This window comes from Lepidochelys olivacea (assembly GCF_965140295.1).
Source record: "Lepidochelys olivacea isolate rLepOli2 genome assembly, chromosome: 1".
Classification (NCBI taxonomy): Eukaryota; Metazoa; Chordata; order Testudines; family Cheloniidae; genus Lepidochelys; species Lepidochelys olivacea.
Window position 1 is genome coordinate 352368468 of NC_140411.1, and position 8080 is coordinate 352376547.

Below are 8080 nucleotides of genomic sequence, written 5' to 3' on the forward strand. Positions count from 1 at the left end.
AGCTCATGACCCCCCATGTAATAACCTTGCAACCCTGAGGGGTCCTGACCCCCAGTTTGAGAACCCCTAATCTAGACCATCCCTGATGGGTGTTTGTCCAACCTGCTCTTAAAAATCTCCAGTGACGGAGATTCCACAACCTCCCTGGGCAATTTATTCCAGGGCGTGACCACCCTGACAGTTAGAACATTTTTTCTAATGTCCAACCTAAACCTCCCTTGCTGCAATTTAAGCCCATTGCTTCTTGTCCTAGCCTCAGAGGTTAAGAACAACAATTTTTCTCTCTCCTCCTTGTAACAACCTTTTAAGTACTTGAAAACTGTTATGACCCCTCTCAGTCTTCTCTTCTCCAGACTAAACAAACCCATTTTTTTCAATGTCTCCTCATAGGTCATGTTTTCTAGACCTTCAATCATTTTTGTCGCTCTTCTCTGGACTTTCTCCAATTTGTCCACATCTTTCCTGAAATGTGGCACCCAGAACTGGACACAATACTCCAGTTGAGGCTGTATCAGTGCGGAAGAATTACCTCTTGTGTCTTGCTTACAACACTCCTGTTAATACATCCGAGAATTATCTTTGAAAACTCGTGGCGAACCGGGGAAGTCCCGGATGACTGGAAAAAGGCTAATGTAGTGCCAATCTTTAAAAAAGGGAAGAAGGAAGATCCTGGGAACTACAGGCCAGTCAGCCTCACCTCAGTCCCTGGAAAAATCATGGAGCAGGTCCTCAAAGAATCAATCCTGAAGCACTTGCATGAGAGGAAAGTGATCAGGAACAGCCAGCATGGATTCACCAAGGGAAGGTCATGCCTGACTAATCTAATCGCCTTTTATGATGAGATTACTGGTTCTGTGGATGAAGGGAAAGCAGTGGACGTATTGTTTCTTGACTTTAGCAAAGCTTTTGACACGGTCTCCCATAGTATTCTTGTCAGCAAGTTAAGGAAGTATGGGCTGGATGAATGCACTATAAGGTGGGTAGAAAGCTGGCTAGATTGTCGGGCTCAACGGGTAGTGATCAATGGCTCCATGTCTAGTTGGCAGCCGGTATCAAGTGGAGTGCCCCAAGGGTCGGTCCTGGGGCCGGTTTTATTCAATATCTTCATAAATGATCTGGAGGATGGTGTGGATTGCACTCTCAGCAAATTTGCGGATGATACTAAACTGGGAGGAGTGGTAGATACGCTGGAGGGGAGGGATAGGATACAGAAGGACCTAGACCAATTGGAAGATTGGGCCAAAAGGAATCTGATGAGGTTCAATAAGGATAAGTGCAGGGTCCTGCACTTAGGACGGAAGAACCCAATGCACAGCTACAGACTAGGGACCGAATGGCTAGGCAGCAGTTCTGCGGAAAAGGACCTAGGGGTGACAGTGGACGAGAAGCTGGATATGAGTCAGCAGTATGCCCTTGTTGCCAAGAAGGCCAATGGCATTTTGGGATGTATAAGTAGGGGCATAGCGAGCAGATCGAGGGACGTGATCGTTCCCCTCTATTCGACATTGGTGAGGCCTCATCTGGAGTAGTGTGTCCAGTTTTGGGCCCCACACTTCAAGAAGGATGTGGATAAATTGGAGAGAGTCCAGCGAAGGGCAACAAAAATGATTAGGGGTCTAGAACACATGACTTATGAGGAGAGGCTGAGGGAGCTGGGATTGTTTAGCCTGCAGAAGAGAAGAATGAGGGGGGATTTGATAGCTGCTTTCAACTACCTGAAAGGGGGTTCCAAAGAGGATGGCTCTAGACTGTTCTCAATGGTAGCAGATGACAGAACGAGGAGTAATGGTCTCAAGTTGCAGTGGGGGAGGTTTAGATTGGATATTAGGAAAAACTTTTTCACTAAGAGGGTGGTGAAACACTGGAATGAGTTACCTAGGGAGGTGGTAGAATCTCCTTCCTTAGAGGTTTTTAATGTCAGGCTTGACAAAGCCCTGGCTGGGATGATTTAACTGGGAATTGGTCCTGCTTTGAGCAGGGGGTTGGACTAGATGACCTTCTGGGGTCCCTTCCAACCCTGATATTCTATGATTCTATGAATGATGTTCACTTTTTTCCCCAACAATGTTACACTGTTGACTCCAGATCCCTTTCCGCAGTACTCCTTCCTAGGCAGTCATTTCCCATTTTGTATGTGTGCAACTGATTATTCCTTCCTAAGTTGAGTACTTCGCATTTGTCCACATTGAATTTTATCCTATCTACTTCAGACCATTTCTCCAGTTTGTCCAGATCATTTTGAATTATAATCCTACCCTCCAAAGCACTTGCAACCCCTCCCATCTTGGTATCGAAGCACCAAGCAGAGGCAAAACATGGCCCATCTCCTAACAGTCTGTGGAAACACACCCATAGGAGTAAGCTCAGTGACGGTCAGAATAGCTCTGGTCAGTGGCAGCCACAGCAGTAAAATTACCAGCCTGGAGACCACCCTCATCCATTCTAATTCTAGGCCTTATTCTGCCCGACATGCTGAGTAGAACCTTACTTTGTGAATAGTCCCATTGGTTTCAAAGGTGCTACTCAACGGAAGGTTGGCCAAAATGGGACCCCGGAGAGTAGGAGAAACTGACTCCTCCTTTAGACCTCTCAGCAGGGTCCATAGCAGTAACTACCTGCACTTCTTAGAGAGATGAGACACACAAGGCCAAATTCTGCTCCCTGTTACACTGCTAGCGACCTGGAGCAACTCCACTAGACTTCAGCACAATAGCAAAAGTTTGATCCCACACTTTATTGAAAAAAGGAGTACTTGTGGCACCTTAGAGACTAACCAATTTATTTGAGCATAAGCATAAGCTGTAGCTCACGAAAGCTTATGCTCAAATAACTTGGTTAGTCTCTAAGGTGCCACAAGTCCTCCTTTTCTTTTTGCGAATACAGACTAACACGGCTGTTACTCTGAAACCACACTTTATTGAAGAAACTCACTCAGTCCCCATCCTTTCCACTTATGTTCCCAGCAGCCCAACATCCAACGAAGTGTAGGTACCCAGCCCCTCTTCTCCTGGCACCATCTGAAGTGTTTACTCCTTGGTTTTTTGGTCCCTTTCCAAGGTTTCCAGCAGGCACAGAATCTGCCTGTGGAATTTTCGTTTTTTCTGTAAGTTTGCTGGGGGAGCAAACGGCAGCTGAGCACTGAGGTTTTCCATTTAATAGTCAGTTTCTGAAATGGAATGGAGAGACCCTTATGGGTCACCCAGTCAGGGTGCTTCCCTTTGGGGTTGGCAAAGGGATCACCACAACAGCAATTTGCCTGCATCTGTTATTCACTGGCCAGCCCGATGTTGACTAATATATGCCGGTTAGCATACAAATATATAACATATTCATAATATGTATTATCTGCACCATATATACATATTTTATATGGTGTTAATGTGTGTGTGTGTGTGTGTGTAATACACAAAGCACCAATAATGCAATAGTGATAGAACTTAACCTGGTCTACACCATAATCCTGTTCACTTATGCTAAGGATCGCATAATACTTGGAATGTGCTGAAGTCAGCATTTGGCACAAGCGGATAGGAAACTTGTCAAAATCAGACACATTCGTTCTCTGTCATGGTACTAGCTAGGGAAGGACCTTCATGGATCAGTACGAGGAATGCTAATGTCCAGAACAAAGCTAAGGAAGGAACAGAACAACAATGTAGTGCCAATCTTTAAAAAAGGGAAGAAGGAGGATCCTGGGAACTACAGGCCAGTCAGCCTCACTTCAGTCCCTGGAAAAATCATGGAGCAGGTCCTCAAAGAATCAATCCTGAAGCACTTGCATGAGAGGAAAGTGATCAGGAACAGCCAGCATGGATTCACCAAGGGAAGGTCATGCCTGACTAATCTAATCGCCTTTTATGATGAGATTACTGGTTCTGTGGATGAAGGGAAAGCAGTGGACGTATTGTTTCTTGACTTTAGCAAAGCTTTTGACACGGTCTCCCACAGTATTCTTGTCAGCAAGTTAAGGAAGTATGGGCTGGATGAATGCACTACAAGGTGGGTAGAAAGCTGGCTAGATTGTCGGGCTCAATGGGTAGTGATCAATGGCTCCATATCTAGTTGGCAGCCGGTATCAAGTGGAGTGCCCCAAGGGTCGGTCCTGGGGCCAGTTTTGTTCAATATCTTCATAAATGATCTGGAGGATGGTGTGGATTGCACTCTCAGCAAATTTGCGGATGATACTAAACTGGGAGGAGTGGTAGATACGCTGGAGGGGAGGGATAGGATACAGAAGGACCTAGACCAATTGGAAGATTGGGCCAAAAGGAATCTGATGAGGTTCAATAAGGATAAGTGCATGGTCCTGCACTTAGGACGGAAGAACCCAATGCACAGCTACAGACTAGGGACCGAATGGCTAGGCAGCAGTTCTGCGGAAAAGGACCTAGGGGTGACAGTGGACGAGAAGCTGGATATGAGTCAGCAGTGTGCCCTTGTTGCCAAGAAGGCCAATGGCATTTTGGGATGTATAAGTAGGGGCATAGCGAGCAGATCGAGGGACGTGATCGTTCCCCTCTATTCGACATTGGTGAGGCCTCATCTGGAGTACTGTGTCCAGTTTTGGGCCCCACACTACAAGAAGGATGTGGATAAATTGGAGAGAGTCCAGCGAAGGGCAACAAAAATGATTAGGGGACTGGAACACATGAGTTATGAGGAGAGGCTGAGGGAGCTGGGATTGTTTAGCCTGCAGAAGAGAAGAATGAGGGGGGATTTGATAGCTGCTTTCAACTACCTGAAAGGGGGTTCCAAAGAGGATGGCTCTAGACTGTTCTCAATGGTAGCAGATGACAGAACGAGGAGTAATGGTCTCAAGTTGCAGTGGGGGAGGTTTAGATTGGATATTAGGAAAAACTTTTTCACTAAGAGGGTGGTGAAACACTGGAATGAGTTACCTAGGGAGGTGGTAGAATCTCCTTCCTTAGAGGTTTTTAAGGTCAGGCTTGACAAAGCCCTGGCTGGGATGATTTAACTGGGAATTGGTCCTGCTTTGAGCAGGGGGTTGGACTAGATGACCTTCTGGGGTCCCTTCCAACCCTGATATGCTATGATTCTAACAAGTTAGGGAACTGGAACAAGCTGATGGGTTGGACTTCAGTGACGTAAAGAAACGGATAACTTGTAAAATCATGTAAATAATAGCAACTGAAACCTGTAACTTGGGGAGCACAACTTCTGCATAAGATGAGGTACCATCACTGCATGCAACCGCTCTTTGGAGACTGGTACTGTATACAAATTTTTTGTGTATTGCAACAATAAACCCGACTGACCTTGATTCTTTGGTCTCAAGTATATTTCAAACAAATAACAAACCAAAGTGTGGTCAAGCAACTGACTATACAATTTATCACAACCAATTACCATGGAGGAGAGGGGTTGCTTGCACAGCACTTTGAAAGTGTAAAACACTATGTACAGGAGGCTACTAAATTTCACTTCTCATGCTCTCCATAACTCCCCCACTCTCCAGTTACAGCTGTCACTCAGCAAGCTTTTGCTCCCAAAAAATCTTTGCTGAGACACTGCTCCCATATGTCTGTGGCTGGAAAGCCCTGCATAACGCGTGGGCCTGGTTAGAGTCACTTCCTCAAGGAAGATCACAATGCAGCATTGTGCTGATTCCAACAAAAGTGCTTAGGAGCCCTAGCAGAGCATAGAATCATAGAATATCAGGGTTGGAAGGGACCTCAGGAGGTTATCTAGTCCAACCCCCTGCTCAAAGCAAGACCAATCCCCAATTAAATCATCCCAACCAGGGCTTTGTCAAGCCTGACCTTAAAAACTTCTAAGGAAGGAGATTCTACCACCTCCCTAGGTAGTGCATTCCAGTGTTTCACCACCCTCCTAGTGAAAAAGTTTTTCCTAATATCTAACCTAAACCTCCCCCACTGCAACTTGAGACCATTACTCCTTGTCCTGTCCTCTTCTACTACTGAGAACAGTCTAGAACCACCTTCTCTGGAACCACCTCTCAGGTAGTTGAAAGCAGCTATCAAATCCCCCCTCATTCTTCTCTTCTGCAGACTAAACAATCCCAGCTCCCTCAGCCTCTCCTCATAAGTCATGTGTTCCAGACCCCTAATCATTTTTGTTGCCCTTCGCTGGACTCTCTCCAATTTATCCACATCCTTCTTGTAGTGTGGAGCCCAAAACTGGACACAGTACTCCAGATGAGGCCTCACCAATGTCGAATAGAGGGGGACGATCACGTCCCTCGATCTGCTCGGTATGCCCCTACTTATACATCCCAAAATGCCATTGGCCTTCTTGGCAAAGAACACCTTCTTCAGCACCCGAGCAAACAGCCCATCATGCTGACGCAATTGAGTCCACTTAGCAACTGTGGCCTGGAAGCATTAAGGGTTGCTCCCTCATGCTGCCAGTCTGCAAGGGCAAGCATGACTGCCTAGATACTCAGCAACACATCCTTGCAGCACTGCACAGGTTGTGTGCCTAGGAAAGAAGCCTTCCCCAAGGCTGCAGAGCATCACAACTCCAGCTGATTAAATCATCTATTTCCTAACCCAGTTCCAGGGCTCACAAGTGGAATGGAACCTGAGCAGGAACACCACACAACGAAGTACCAGGAAGGAAGCTTAAAACAAGGCCAAATGTGCTTACAAACAGGTCCCTGTCTCTTCTGTGGCTGCAAAACTGGGTCATTAAAATCTCAGATGTCATTAAAAACAAAAAAATTTCTTGCCCACCTGGGTGAGAGAACCCTGAAAACGAGAACTGAGTGTAACCAGTACAGTGCTGGGTTCCAGAGTCTGCAAACAGCCTCCAACAGCGGCTCTGAAAGGTGTGAACTGCCCTGTTCGTTTCAATGTGGTGCTGGTGATGCCAAAACGTAGTGGGAGTTTAAATGTCAATCCTATTTTACTACTGAGCATTTTAGCAAAAGATCCAGCAAGCGTGATTATCACAGGCCCAAACTCTCTCCTCACAGTTTTGCAGATGGGTACTTACTAAACAGATTCATAATGTTTGTATTTAAATTGTTAAAACCCTCCATTTTTAAATTTAAATGAGGCTGCCACAGAGCCCTGGCACCTAAGGGCCAGCTTGTTGGGAGTTGTTTATAACCAAGCCAGTGTTTTACACTCACACGGCCTCAGCTGGGGATGTCCAAGTACTTACAAACACTCCTGTGAGATAGGATAGTTGGATCCCAGTGTTGATCTGGGAACAGGCCCCTAATCCCTGACTCTCAAGACTGACCCTTGTGTAACCTGATCAAAACTCAGTATAATGATTCAGCATTTGAGGCCAATAATTATACCCCAGGTCTGTGTATAAACTGAGATAGGCTTTGATATACCTATAGAACAGGGACATCAATGGTTAAATTCAAAGCTGAATGATGGGAAGAGAAGCTATAATTTTACCCGTGTTACAAACACAGATTAGAGGGTGCCGCCTCGTGGTCTGGGTGTGCCAATGCACTATGGAAAGGAATCATACATTTGCGTACTCAGACAGCCTCTATGCTTTCTCCCCAGAAAGGCAAAGTTACTCACAGGAAAAGGAAAGAGAACTGGTTGAAAGCTTGAGCCCTGTCACGTCGGTATCCATTGCCAGGGGTGGGTAGAGGAGAATGAGAAGAGATGGGGCTAGAGCAATCTGCTCCCCTGCTAGTTCAGCACAGAGAAATACAGGCTTGACAATGTGAGACTTGCAGGTGAAGAGGATTCTACTTCCTGACCAGGCCAGCCACAGGGCAGTTGTCCCTTACTCCCAAGTGAGAGCCAAGGATGTCCCTTTCAATAGCTCAGCCTCTACAGCACACTCAGGCAAGGAAAAAGGACTGGGTCAGATTCCCACTGGATATGGACCATGGAAAGCAGGGGTTTTTGCACACTCAAGACTCCACCTTCCATAGCAATCCAGAAAGACGGGTGTTTTCCACAGACAGGACAGACCAGGACCCAGTCCCCTCGGCGGTGTTGCAGCTCTAGGCTGGTGCATGTTCTATAACACAAATGGGATCAGAAGGTGCAGAGATGTACATGAGGAAGCAATGGTATACATACACTTCACATCAGACTAGCCTTCTAACCCAGCCAGCAGACTC